Source organism: Passer domesticus, chromosome 1, assembly GCF_036417665.1.
Source record: "Passer domesticus isolate bPasDom1 chromosome 1, bPasDom1.hap1, whole genome shotgun sequence".
NCBI classification, from domain to species: domain Eukaryota; kingdom Metazoa; phylum Chordata; class Aves; order Passeriformes; family Passeridae; genus Passer; species Passer domesticus.
Window position 1 is genome coordinate 132,327,588 of NC_087474.1, and position 14,810 is coordinate 132,342,397.

General features: G+C 42.4%; 1 long non-coding RNA gene across 1 annotated transcript in view; it reads right to left on the reverse strand.

Annotated features, from left to right (window-relative positions):
* The window catches only part of LOC135281249 (uncharacterized), a 54,594-nt gene extending 41,515 nt beyond the window's left edge, over positions 1-13,079 (reverse strand). The window contains exon 1 of the long non-coding RNA XR_010347952.1: positions 12,917-13,079. This is a non-coding gene — a long non-coding RNA (uncharacterized LOC135281249). The remainder of the gene's footprint in view (positions 1-12,916) is intronic.
* Between the last annotated feature and the right edge of the window lie 1,731 nt (positions 13,080-14,810).

Genomic DNA, 14,810 nt, shown 5'->3' on the forward strand with positions numbered 1-14,810 from the left:
TCACACCAGGTCATCAGCACTGGGCATTATCTGCTTGTCCTCTGGCCAGCTGTTGGCTCCATGTTAGAGCTGACTGTAGAAATGATGCTACTTCTGCATTTCACAGTGCACTTTTACCCTCATGTTTTACACAATAATCAGGTGCTTGGACTGGTTTTAAAAATGGAGGGTTTTTTCTTATGAAAGGACTCAGGATGAATTTTTGAAGGCACGCAGGCATCTCTGTTCTCTAGGGAGTGCAAGTCCACAGCTTTGATACAACTGGAATTTACAACGTTGAAATTAGAGAGATTCTTCCTCATTGTTTCCCATTAATTTTGTGGCTGTCCAAGGTGTATAATTTCTCCACATCAAAGCTGAAGGCAAAACTGGACATCTTCTTCTAGAGCTCTGGAACATGCAGAGTTTGCAGTATTGACAGACTCTCCTTTGGCCTGTGCAAGATGCTGCTGTGCCTGGCAGACCCCAGGCAGGGCTGGGGAGTCCCACATCCCTGCCAGGCAGCCTGCTGTGGGGCACTGGGATCATTCCTGGGACACAGGGTGTTCACAGCAGCTGGCCCCTGTGCCATCACATGTTTAATGCTCCCAGAGGCACCAAGAGGTTACACAGAGTCCCTGCACTGCCCAAAGCTCCTTGCAGCACATGTGTGGGGGTGTACTCAGACAGCCCCACGCTCCTGGCCTGGGCTCAGAGCCTGCTGAGCTCAGCCAGCTTGAAACCAGGATCTTCCCCAGACAGGCTGGGAGCCCCAGGATGCTGGGAGCAAGCACTTGGCTGCTGAAGCACAGCCACACAGGCTCCAGCTCACCCTGAGAGGCTGCTGCTTACTGCTGCAAGCATGAACCCTGTCACAGATTTTATGGAAAGACTATTTTCTATGTTTTAATACTGCAAAAAAAATCCTCTCTTCTTATTTGGACCAATAAAATATAGGAACTGCTTTTTCATCACCACATTTTTCCCCTTTCTGAGAGAAATTAGATCTTTCTTCATTTAGAGAAGAAAAATTCCCTGCTCTGAAAGAGAGTTGCTCCTTTCTCATGTACTGTAGCACAGGGAGACCACTCTGCAGTCAGACACTGTTTCACCTGCAGTCTTCTATGGATTTTCCAGGCAATAAAATAAAGGGAAGAGGTTTCTAAACAGAAGATAATTTCTTCCTAAGGATATACAGGTGTAACCAGTATATCTCCTTTTCTTTCTATCACATTTCAATAGGCTTAAAGGCAGGACAAAAGCAAGAAGACAGCCAAGTTTATTCCAGTTTCCCAAAGAACTCTGTCTGCATTTTGGAGCTCTAAAGTCCTGTGCCCAGCACAGGATGATGTGCAGGTCTGAGGTGTAAGCAAAAATGAATGATTAAAACAGAAACACACCATTTTCTAAGCAGCATCTTGATTTCTGCAGAAAGGGATATTGCACTTTCCCTCCCAGCAGTGGAAATCAACCACAGATAGTTCAATATTGAATCCTGGCATGGCCCTACCCATAAACTTAATCTTTCTTGGTTTGTCTAACACGGGAAAAATGATCTTTCTACTGATTCTGCTCAGTGATTTATTCATTATTTTGCTGCTAACAGTGATTTATTTTCTTCTCACTAACCTCGTAGTAGAAGATATAGTTGGCTGAAACCACAGAAAAGCTTTTGCACAATGCATATTATCTCACCAAAAAAAAAGATTTAAATATAACTTTGCATCTTTGCATCACTATTAAGACTGTATTGTTCTCCAAATGACCACTAAGTTCACAGTGGTCTTAAAAGCGAATAGAAATGAAATACAAAATTATCTCCATTATACTTAGGTGGACAAGAACTGGCTGAAAATAGAGATGCAAGTAGACAAAGTTGCAGTTTTATTCAGCAGCTGGTCTTAAAGAAAGACTATACATTTGCGATACTAAAATGCCTAGAGAAGTGTCAAAACAACTTCAGTTTTTCTCAGAATTAGGTAAGACTCATGAATGTTACCATCCTGATGGGTACGTCTGAGAAAAAGCCTAGAGATGATCATAAATAAAGCCTCTTAAAGAGGCTTTAAGAAGAAAACATTAAGTGGAAATATGGGTGAAAATACAAATATTCATGGTAGTCATGGCATTGCACGGGGTAGCTGCTCACATCAACAGAGATAACCCTGTCAGTAACTGTAGATATTTTATTAAATTTAACTGTGAGGAGTTTCCATAGAAAGGGTGCTGGAGAAATCATTATCTACATCTCTTCATAGGTGTTGGTTATGATATGCCCCTGAAATCATACAATCTACAAAGCATCAACAACTCCATATGGAATCATAAATTATTTTCACATACTTATCAAAAGCCAGCCAGATGGGTAGGTGGTTCTGGTGAAAATGTCCTGCATTCAGGCAGCTGCAAATACTCAACCACCACTAACAGATCTTAAACTGCCTCTGGAAAGTTGCTGGAAGCACAGATAATTTTCCTATAAATGTTATTAAATCCAAAGCCACTCAAAGCAGAAATTAAAGCTTCTCTAATTTTGCCTTCTCCTCACAGTTCAGATGACTCACATGCTACCTTGGTTAAGTGGGCTTCTCTCATGACCCCACACCACTGCCCTGGGTACCCTTACAAGCTGCTCATCCTCTGTGTATGGCACTGGGCTTCCTTTGGTACAGCACTCACATGAAAATGAGACAATGGGAATCCATTAAATTCTCGAGTGCTATTGAATATTTCGCGAAGGGCACTCCCCCCTTACTACAAACTGCTTAATATTTTCTGGCAAACGAGCTCTCAGAGGCCGTGGTAGAGAAAAATACTTAAAGGAGAAGGCAGAGAGTTTCTAAAGTATGTTTTAGCTTACCCCATGTTATATATTATGTCCCTCATGACATAAGATATCACAAATGGTGGTAGAAGTGTTTCATGGCAAATGCAGGTCATTCTTTGGGATTTGGAAGAGGGAATAAAGTAACAAATAACAAGGTAACACATCATTTTTGGTGTTTGGACTTCATCAATTTATGTGCACTTCTTGAAACAGTGCCCTGTGGAAACTTGTTTAAGTCACACACAAGGAATTGCACAGAATGCAGTACTTGTCAAAATGAAGTGTTCTACTTTGTGAAGAATTAACTTTGCCTCTCAAAACCAGCTGTGGATCTGCAAAATTACTTATGGATAAGTTTATTTCCCTCTCTTTCCCATTAATCACAAGCTGATTGACTTAATTTACTTAGGCCAGGACCTCTTTTATGGACTCTTAAAAAGGAATGGATGACGGGGCACTGGGAAGCATTTCTTTACCAAGAGGGTGGTCAACCATTGAAACAGACTTCACAGGGAGGTGGTCAATGCTCCAGGCTTGTCAGTGTATAAGAGGCATTTGGACAATGTCCTTAAAATCACGCCTTAATTTTTGGTGAGCCCTGAGTGATCAAGATGAGATGATCACTGTAGGTCCCTTCCAGCTGCAATTGTCTATTCTATTTTATTCTGTGCCATGGCACTTAATTGTTTGGGCCATTCATGTTTCATCCCTGACAGAATATTGAATGAATTTTTGGTGGTGAAACAATATCTTGGTTTTTCTTATTCTAAAGAAAAATGGATGGTGATATAATAGCCACTATAAATACATCCTCAAAGTAAAATCTTTTCAGTTATAAATTTAAGTGTTTGTATTTTGATCACACTTTAAAAATCACAAAGTTTAAAATTAACTGTACACTTCATAAAAGAAAAAAAAGATACCAAATAGCACTTAAGAGGTATGGCTGTTCATTTGATCTTTGCATGGTTAATAAAGGATCTTATGTGAATATTCCCTTATACAAACAGAAATTTGTTCCACTGTGTTATTTAATGTTGAATAAGGCACTAAACAGGTCATTCAAAATCCCATGGTTGAAAAGCTGAGTCATTGCAAAAAGGAAACATTTAGACTCACTTGAATAAATAAGAAAATTCACACACCATGACCTATATCCTCTTTTTTTTAGCATAATTGTGCCTAAAATGGGAGGTACGTTGTTGATCTGTAACTGTGGCAATCACTCTTTCATTCATCACATGTATCCAAGCAGTACCCGTATCTGACTGCAAACAGAAATAGAAGCAGTATCAGCAAATGAAACAGTGTCCTTGGCTGCCTAGGGAAAAAAAAAAAAAAAAAAAACAAAAAAGAAAAAGAGAAAAAGTGATCTGTTTAAATACTTGTGACTTCAGGTGTGGCTCAGCTCAGGAACTGCAGCTCTCCATTCTCTCCATTCTGATATGGGTGAACTTTCTGAGTGGGCTGCTTTCCTTCTACTTTCCTGTTTGCCAGGAAAAGCACTCATGAGTTTATCAATCCTTGTTGTGCTATTAATGAAGCCATCAGAATAGAAGGGTTGCTTCAAGGCATAAAAACAGTAGCAGACTCTACATTTCAACCAAGTACCTAAGCAGTGGCATGTGCTAAGAGCATGCCCTCGTATCATGGATGCAGGCAACTGGGCTCATGCTGGCAGCAAAAAAAAAAAAAAAAAAAAAAACCTGCATGGAGAAGTTTTCCTGCTTTACCATCACTCCCAGCCACAAACAAACCTATCCCCAAAGCAGGAAGGCAGAACACAGGCCCGTGCATCCCATGTAATTCACCCTTCACGTTTAATGCTAAACACAAAGTCAAGGACAAGCTGTAGAAGTTGTAGTCAGGCATCTGTGAAGATAATTGCAAAGATTACCTCTATCTATTTTCACCCACCCCAAAGAGGAGTTTCTTTATCAGCCCTTTTGGAGAAAGATGCAAACAATAGAATGTTTATGCTCACTTCTTTTAACTCTACACAATCCCAGTGTTCCATCACCCAGAACATTTAAGAGAACCACAAAAACTGCTAGGAGTAGGGGAGCTCAGTATCGATCTCACATAATTAAAGATAATTTAAGGTTCTGGCAGGATACTCCAAGTGAGCAAAGCACTGTGTAGGAGCCAAATGAGAAAAGAATCTGGTTCATCCTAGTATTGAAAGGTGGCTGACCTTTGAGCAAATCCACTCATAGTTGTTATGTACCAGAGCAGGTCTGAAGTAAAGACAACAACAAATGATGCCTGGTGATGACAGCTAAAACCAGAATCCTAAAACATCTATCTGCTGAGCAGAGCCAAGCAAAGCATCAGCTTGTGCCTCTGATCACAGGCCACCAAGAAAGAGCAGCAGCATTCCTTGGCACATTCCGTAGCCAGGCAACTTTCCATGGCTATTTTTGACAACTACCAGGTGGTGGCCAGCCAATACATTCTGCAGATGGGCAGATGATCACATCTTGTTGCCAAAAAGCTTTAAGTGATTTACTCCCTTAGAGAGGCCCGCAGTATTTCTAAGCTCAGTCCCAAGCAGCAGCATCTCAGTATAGGGTGAGCTGAGAAAAAGTGTCCAGCAGGTGATTTGTCACTTCAGCTTACTTCTCAGAAGATAAGGCAGAGCTTGCAGTGTTCTTCCAACCAGCTCAGGGGAAGTTACCTGGAGTAACTGCCCTGGAAGTTACCTCTACACCCAGAGGAGGGTTGTGTCAGGTCCATGAAGGTGCCTTTGCCACGGGTGAAGTTTGTTTCTGAGCACAGACATGCTGCTGTGCAGTGCATCTCAGGCAAACAGTGAAAACATAAATCTGTCCCAATCTGGGGGGGACTTTATGGAGAGCTGAAGCCCCTTTGAGTGGCATGCTTCTGCCAGGAGAAAATACATTGTGTGAATCTTATGCCAACTGAGAGCATCCCTTTTTAGCATTTTCAAACACGATGTCACGTAGGAAGATGCCAGAGAAGTAGTCAGAAGACAAAAGAAACTGCAAGCCAGGGTCTCCAGTGGAAATGGCATTCATGTCAAATGACATAAGTGTCAAACATGAGTCACTGCTGCCATTTCTCCCTTCCCAGATGAGGGAAATGTATACTCTGTGGCCAAGGCAGAGCAGGACAGGATGATAGATATTAGGCAGTTTGACTCCAGTGCAAATGAGCTGCTAGGGTTTCATAGAAGTGTCTCTCTATAATGCACACTACATTTCCATAGCACCCAATGAAGGACTGGAACCTGTCTTACAGCCAGTGTGAGTTTACCAACATTTCAGTGGCAGAAAGCAATACTCTTGGAAAGCTCTCCTGAACCGCTGCCCGCATTTGGTAGCTGTGGTGACTAATACAAAGCTGTTGTTTCAAAAACAGCATTAGAACAAGAAAGCTACTTCATTTTCCTCCCTGATTGTAGGCCAAGTGCCAGCAGTGACTGACAGCTTGATCTGTCAAACAAGAAAATTTTAGGTTGGGGGGTTATTTAGACATGAGAAAAGTGATGCACCTTTGAAAGCATGTACACATAAAGTATGTCTTTTCATTTTGAGAGCATGGTCTTGCATAAAAGGGGCTGCTTAAACTAAGAGCAAAGTGGGCCAATCCTCAGCCATTGCAGCACTGTGAGCAAAGCTCCAGCAGTTCACAAATGCCTGGAATCTGCCCTATTGTCTGCCTTTCCACCCCACTTTATTGTCTGTGAAGTTTGCCTTCAGTCTACCCAAGTTTGGTGTACTTCAATAGCTCAGTCAACAGAGGGAAGCAGATGGCAAACATTTCCTCCCAGAAACCTGTGGTTTCTTTCTGGCATCTTAGCGATATGAGGTATCACAGATGCAAACCACTGTGCCTTGCCATCAGGTTTCCTCTCTTGTCAAGGCATCACTGACTCTTAAAAGTCAAAGTGACCTGGTTTGATTTTGGGACTAGCAGTGTGCATGGTTTGAACCTTATCTCACTTCTTCAACAACTTTTCCAGAAAAAAAAAAATCTGTTGGGAAAAAGCCTGCTAACACTGATTGTTCCCTGCTCATCTGGACACCATAAAGGCATGCATGTTGCTAAGGTCACACTGTGTCATCCCTTGCACGTGATGTGCAGGCTGGGTTATCTCCAAGAATATTGGAGGAAGTTCAGGGGCCGGGAGGGAGGATTTGCTGTGGTGCCTGAAAATGCTGTTATTGTTTTAGGTGTGCTTGTCTGTGAACCTGCAGAACTCTGACAGTTCAGTGTGCCCAGTGCTTTCCACTATTTTCTCATTTTTTAATAACACATAATTCAAATTTATGAATAGTGACTATTTCACCAGAGCATAACCATAACCTGTCATCTGGAATAGGCATTTGCAGTAGTGAAATGCTTTTGCTCCATAGAGATACCATTACAGCTCCATACTTTCTGACACTAGATTATTTACTGTAAGAGATATCTCAGTGCTCAGTGGCAATGAATTCATTATTTGTCCATTTTGACCACGTCAGACTTTATCCCACAGTTCCAGAGAGAAACAGCAAACTCCAACTGCAACTGTGATCTCATCCCCCTGAACACAACAGGGTGAAACTTCTAATTATTACCCATGGTACCAAGTCTCTGCACAGGTTTCTTTGGTTTGTTTTGGTTTTTTAAAGAAATCTTCTTTCCCTTATGCCATAAATGTTAGAACTGAGCCCTGACACAGTTGCTGGCCTCAGAGGGAGAAGAAGGAAAACCCAGGAGAATCAGCCCATTGCACCCCAACACGCAGTGAGCCACAGAGACGTCAGGGCACAATACATACTATAAAGTTCTTTGCTGGAACAAAAGCGCCCTCATTGCACTCTCATTCTCTTTTAAATCAACAGAGTTGTAAAAGTTATTTCTATAGGCATCTATTTTCTCTCTCTCATAAAATTGTATGAGAGCGTTTCCCGAAGAGCCCCGTCGTTATTGTGCAGCCCACACCCGCCCCAAACGGCGCTCCTTGGCTCCCATGGGCCGTGCCGCTGAATACTGCAATCACTCTGCTGCCTCACAGCCTTCCTCCTCTTGTGAAAGCCAGAGCACAAACCAAAATTGTTCCAGAGACACTAATCTGTGTTTTCTGTACACTCCCTAAGAAGAGACACAACTGACCTATTTTCATATGTCCTCCAGAAAAGAGTTTTGCTGCCCACTCTAAGAAAATTTCATCTTTCTCTCCTGACAAAGGATTGCAAAACAAGTCCTAACAAGTCCTAATTGCCTTTATTTTCCTCTGACATCATCATGTGAAGACCACTTGCCCAAGGTTAGAAGGGCTCCTTGTTCATTCCTTGAATACATCACTCCAAGTTAGAGATTGGCCATTTTAAGCAATTGAGCCATGTGTAGGCACAAATGCCTTGCTGAAGCATCTAGCTGTTTATTACTGCTGCACATTTGTCATTGTTCCTGGCATCAGACAGTAGGACTAGAGAGGCAACAGAGGGAAGCAAGCAATTATTTAGGGGGAAAATAATCTGTGGCATTGTTTGTGCCCAGGGAAGACTGTAAGAGCACAGCTGTGTCTGCAGAAATTCAGGATCTGGGGCACCTTGTGCAAAAGGAGTGATGTTTTATTGTCAGCTTCTCATCCAGGTAATTACATCCATTTCATGAACAGAGGCAATTTCAGTGAGAATAAAGGTTCAGTCTTATCTGATGGTGATCCTATCTCTTGTGTCCAAGAAACTGATGCATCACACGGGTAAGAAAGTGCCATGATGTTTCTGGCAAGTGAGGAGGATAGAGGGGAATATCCCCTCCTTTCACACATGGGCCCCTTTTCTCAGCCCTCACCTTTTTCCACAGTCCCAACAAGTTTCCTTTCCTGCCTTTAACTTCACTCAAAGCTGCACTCTAAATGCCAATTTCCACATCCTAGACATGTTTATTACTGCACATTTTCCACTGGGATCCCAGCTGGCATCTCACCATGTCCCTACCATGATCCAGTGGCACAATGGCAATCTGTGCCATCTCAGCAGAGTCTTCAGCTGTGCATGCCCCATGATCACACACAGCCCTCACATGGGTATTTTTCTCCCCTTAAACCCATTCTTATCTAGATCTGGTCCACATGAAGATCACCTGCATGTGTCACCACTTATCGCTTCCTCTGAAGGGGTCTGAGTATCGAAGACCTTCAGCCCTACTGATAAACCATACACGTGATGACTTGAGACATCATAAGCAAAGCCATGCCTTCAAATAATTTATTTAAGACCTAGTACATTACACACAAAAGACTGTTTTAGAAAAACAGTTGAGGTTTGAAGTCAAACACCAAAAAAAACACATCTAAGGGAACTATTAATTTTGCCTACAAAACCTGTTTCATTCCAAACACTGGCTGGATTTCCTTTCTTCAGGGTGTAGTAAAGGGATCTGGTTGTTGCTGAAATAGCTGAATGTGTTAGGAGTGGAAAATACAGTCTTAGAGTTAAGGGTAAAGTGGGAACTGGATTTCTTTTTTCTTAAGTGCTGTAGGAGACTAGAAAAAGGCTTCCTAAAAGTTCCTGATGCTGAAACTCTGACATGGGAAGTAACTCAGGCTGATGTGAAGAACTATTCACCTTCTGGGCCTTCCAGAAAATCAAGAGCAGCTGTGCTCTGAATCCAGAACTGCTATAGAAGTCCTGAAGAAAAGATTTAACCCAGTTTGAAACACCTATGCCAAGAAGCTCAACTATTTGATTTTCAACTATCTGAATCCCAACTTCATACCCGAAATATAGTGCTACAACTCCACAGTACACTGCAAATATCACCAAACTTTGGGGATAGGCAGATGCAGTAGTGTTGAGCCTGAAAAAGCCCTGGGGATAGGGAGTTTATTAATAAAAACCTACACCTTAGAATTAGACTTCAACATAAAAAGGGTCTCAACTTTTCCCTGGTGCCCTACCCACTCACCTGAACTATTCATTCTGCAACTTCTGTGATCTTGGAGCAAAGTCAGGCTAGGTGCTGCATAGAAGCTCAGTGCACAAAATTATCTTCCTCCTCTCTCCCTGTCCCACAGGATTAACAGCAGTGTTGCAATAGTACAAATGAGTGAGGAGCAGACACTGTCGCCAAAAATTAAATCTGAGGTGGCACTAGCCCCTGGCAAAGTCTTCTCTAGCCTTTTTCAGTCAGTCAGACATAGTTGTTAAGAGAACATTTTTGGGGATGTGTCAAATGCAATCTCATAAAAATCTCCTTTCTGATGGGAGTTTTAGGTTATAAAAGTTAAAGCAATGCAGATAGCTGAGTTGAACAGGTTGTTTCCCAATAGACTCTCTAGTATTAAAAGTATTGCATTATATAAAGCTTGAATCACAGCTTTCTCAGCAACTGCTTAGTTCAGACTGGGTATCTATCTCATGAAAGGCAATGAAAATAGTATGGAGAGAAGGCTGCAGTTCCTAGGAGAAGACCTGGCAATAAGATGGAGATTTTGAACCTTTTTTTTTTCCCATTAAAAATTATACAACCAAAATGAAAGCTAAAGAACAATTTCATTATTTCTCCCTCTTTATTTAAAAAAACCCATCAAGTCAGACCATCTTACTAGCACACTATGAGGATATTGATGCAGTTAAAAACAAAAAAACAAACAACCACAAGGACTTTTCTACCCGGAAACCTGTTGTGTCACTCCTTCAGCTTTGTCCCTGGTGGCAAACCATGGGAATTCCCAGTCTCGGGCCCCTGTGGCTCTCAGCCAGCCCTGCCATTGAGGCTGTGCTTTCATCCTGAGATGTTGCTGTGCTGCAGGGGCAGAAAATAACCCTTCAGTCTGCTTCCTGGCAGGATGAGGTCAGGTCTGAGGGGTCCTGCAAACCTCTGTCAGCACCATGAAGAAGTGGGGAGCCTTCTCACCTCCCAGGGAGGAGAGAAAAATTGGACAAACTTTGTCTAAACCAGCAACCCAAAGACTTCTAGAGTCCCATAACATATTTTGCTGTAGTTTCTTCCATGGAGTATCTCACTCACTCAGGGCTCTCACAGCTTGAAGGCTGGCTGAGGAGAGTAAGTGGGATTTCCACTGTCTCCTTTGAAGCAGGCACAGATTTAACAGGTGAGGGAATGACAACCACTTAACTTTACATCTGCAATCACACCTCTTGGTGTGCTTGGTTAATTTGGTGCCCCAAATCCCAGAACATATCTGTAGCCACGTGGCAGTTCAGCCCTTGGCTTCATGTGGGAACGGCACCTGCCCCTGCTCGGCCCATACTGGTTTATGGGGTGGGAAAGGTCTGTGCAGCTGGAACTGAAGCACAGAGGGCCAGATCTCAGAGGCTATTGGAAGGGTTTGTCTTCAAAAGAGCTTCTCTTTCTTCTTGCATGGCATTTACAGCACAGCACTGACTGATGCACCTTCCCTGCCCACACCAACCTGGTGGATATTTGGGGTTGGCCCACAGGTATGTGCACCATTAGCATCTTTACCTATTCCAATCCTTAACAGGGTAAAGTTTAATCATTCTTATTCCTGCTGCTATTTTGGGGAAGAAAAAGAGCCATTCTGTCATTGCATGCTCCAGAAAACATGAAAGTCTCTAAGGAGCCCAGGCTTCCTGTTACCAATGCCTTAAACTTTGCCCCACCTTTGGGAAGCACAGGCAGCTAGTGGAAGAATGTCATCCACTCTAACAATTGATTTTCTTATGTACAATAACGTCAGACCTTTTAAATAAAAGGCTGACCTGTCTCCTTCTAAAATAATTCATCTGTTTTATGGAGTGTTGTTCTGATTATATACAATTCCCACAAGAAGGGAAGTACCTTTAAAATAAGGACTATTCAGTACTAGTACAGGATTTCCTCTTGTTGTTGATAATTTCCTCCTAACATAAGACGCAATGAATCCCAGAGAAATTCAAAGGGGTAATCTACAGACAGCAAGGCATCTACATCATACAGGGAACATTGTTCAATCAGATTGATGTTTTCCTGATAAAGTAAAAAACAGATAAACCCGCTGTGCAGCGTATAAGAGTTCCTACAGCACACACTGCAGTTCCCTTTGCTACATTTTTATCACTATCCAATCCCACAAACTTTCACATAACCATCCCTGAACAGCAACAAATGACATTTTTTCTCTTTTCTTCTTTTACTATTGAAATCCAGCCCCTGAAATGGCCTCTGCTGTTAAAGAAGGCGGGCTTGGTGACAATGAGAGGATTACCCAGTCATTATCAGCACTATCTACAGCAGATATATAACATGAAAGAAGTTCTCTCTACCAGATGTCCCTTGACTCAGAAAGAGGCTCCATACTCACCTTCACTAGAAGGGCTCATTTCCCACTACTGGTGAGAGCGTGCACCTGCCCTACACATGTAATTGTGAAGGAGACCTCATAGATGGCTAACCTGTGCTGAGAAACACCATATCAAAACCCAGGAGCTAAGTGGCAGCACTAACAGCTAGGGGGTAACTGCTGATGAAGGCTGAGTGGCTTGTGGAAGATGCTGCCAGTCACTAGATGCTCTTAGCAGTTATTCTGATGCCTCAAATTCTCTGTCAACTTGGGTCAAGCCCCATCTCATGCTTTAATTCCCTGAGCTCCTTACACTTATTTGACTGGATTGTACAAATGTAATCAGTAAACCAGGCTGTGATGCACTCTTACAGCCACTGATGTCCATCTAGCCCTGGTTTCTCCTAGCCAGTGGGATGACCCATCAAATTCAATGAAGACATCCGCATGAATTGTTTCAGTATCTTATTGGTTTTAAATAACATGCCTCACTGTTTGTATGGTGCTCATACTGAGAAAAATTATGAATACTGAGCACTACCTTCTCCTTTCTAAATTCTCTACATACTGGCATGCAGCTTATTTTTTCATCTGATGTCAGGTATTTCTGTATCTTTGCTACAGGCAATTCAAACAATGCATCTCTTCATTCATCTGTTCACAGCTTCAATTTTCCTCTGATCCTACAGATCAGCCTTCCTTCCTTCTCCTGCCATTCTCTTGCAGAGCTGCTTCACCAACCTTCCTACTCCCAACACCCTTTTGTCTGTGAAAGCAGAGCAAAACAGAGAAATGCACGTACCTGTTTAACCTGTTACTAATGTTTGTGCCGAGACTTTACAGCTTACCTTGGAGAAGCCACCTGGAAAGCTCCAAGAAGTCCCTTCAGTGCAGAGAAAAGCGTGGTCTGCAACATCCTCCCTGTGCTGAGGCTGCCCCAATGTGCAGAATTGGTTCCAGCTATTCCTCCCCTTCCTTGCCAGAAGGTTTCACCTGAAATGAGCAGCCTTGTAAAAGACTCTGAAAAGGTCCAAACAGTGTAATGTGGTTAGGGGATCTACAAGCAGGGCAGATTGCCCCCCACTGCTCAGCTGTCCTGAGCACTTAGATAAGCCCCTCCTGCATTATACAGCTGTGTTGCACAATTTGTTGAGATAAAAACTAAAAAACAGCTGGAAGGGAAGCTATGTCTAAGAACTTTGCTGGGAAGGCTTGGGCAGACTGCACACTGCATGGGTCAGAGCAAGGCAGTTTGGCCCACTCCTTCAAGCTGCATGAATAATCAGCAGAATTTGCTAGACAAAAAATTTCACAGGATTAGGTGGAATAAGAGAGAACAACATATAATACCCAAGCACTTCCTTAATAAAAGCCTTCACTAAATGAACACTTCAGACTCCCAAAAGACACCTTCGAGGATTTGTATCTTACAGGGTACTGGTATTTCAGCATTTATGACTGCAGACACGCTACTATATTGCAAGCATGAGTCAATGCCCACATCTCCTGGCTCCAGAAGAAAGGAACTGTTCTAATTTTTATTTATAAGCTGGACAAGAGGAGAGAGAGTAATTCGGTTACAGGCAAAGCACACACAGACCCTGCAAGGTCAGGTAGGCTGGTTAACACATGAACATATTCGTGCCTTAGTGTACTGAGTCACAAATACCACAACCCATCTCTGCATCCTTTCATGTAAGGCCTCAGAAAAGGCTTTGTACATAATTTTTGTTGCCTTCCAGCACAAAGCCCATGGCCTCTACATTATTCACTAGAGAATTCCAGCGCCATGTAGAGCGTGTTGCAATCCAAACTGGGAGTTTCTGGCAATAAACGTTTGTGAGTATGCACACAATATAAAACAGGAAGAAGGATTTCAGTTTATCTGTGTTCACTTGGGCTTATTTGTTGCTTGGGAAAAAAAATTAAAAAAGCCTGGCAGACTTCCCACCACTATGCAATAGTCTAGGAAGGCTCCTGTCACCTGGGGACTCACATGCTGATGTGTGAGTGAAGAGAGCAATAGGCAGGATTCATGGGGTTTTCAGCAGGATCCTAATAAACTCTGTCATGCTACTAGTGTTAAGACAGCAGCGCTGAACAGAAGGTGTCTTAAGAACTACTGACAGATTCTTTCCAAAAGCTAAAAAATGTCACTTTCATCAGGTATTCCTTTACGCCAAAGCACAGAATGGATTTCCAGAGGTTTGTGTCTGGTTTTGTGCAGCATTTACCAGTCTTTTAAATTTATTCTACACTCCAAGCCAGCTTCCTTAATAAAGGAGGATAGTATTAGCTTATATGAAGTACCACATCAGCCTACATCCTACACAAAGCTTTAGCCTGAGGATTTCCAGATGGACACATTTCATCTAAAGCAATTGAAGATCGTTGGGGGGTCATAGGATCAAGACACATATGCATTTCCTTTATTTTTCAGCATCCCTCTGGTTGAGCTTGTGCTCCTGAATTGCTCTTTTGCAATAGGGTAAACAAGTAAATGTTTTCGACTCTGGAAATATCTATTGCCTAGAGAACCAAGCTTATTTTGCCTTTCTCAGTTTCTCTTCAGAAACCTAGCATCGTGCAGGAAAGAAAAAATAGCAGAATATCTCAGAATTGTAGTTTTTAAGAAATAAGAGCATTTATCATTCATATAGAAAATTGCCAACTACAACTACCTCTTGAGGAAAGGAGACCAAACACTGCTATACCTATATCACTGCTGGCAAAACAGATGTA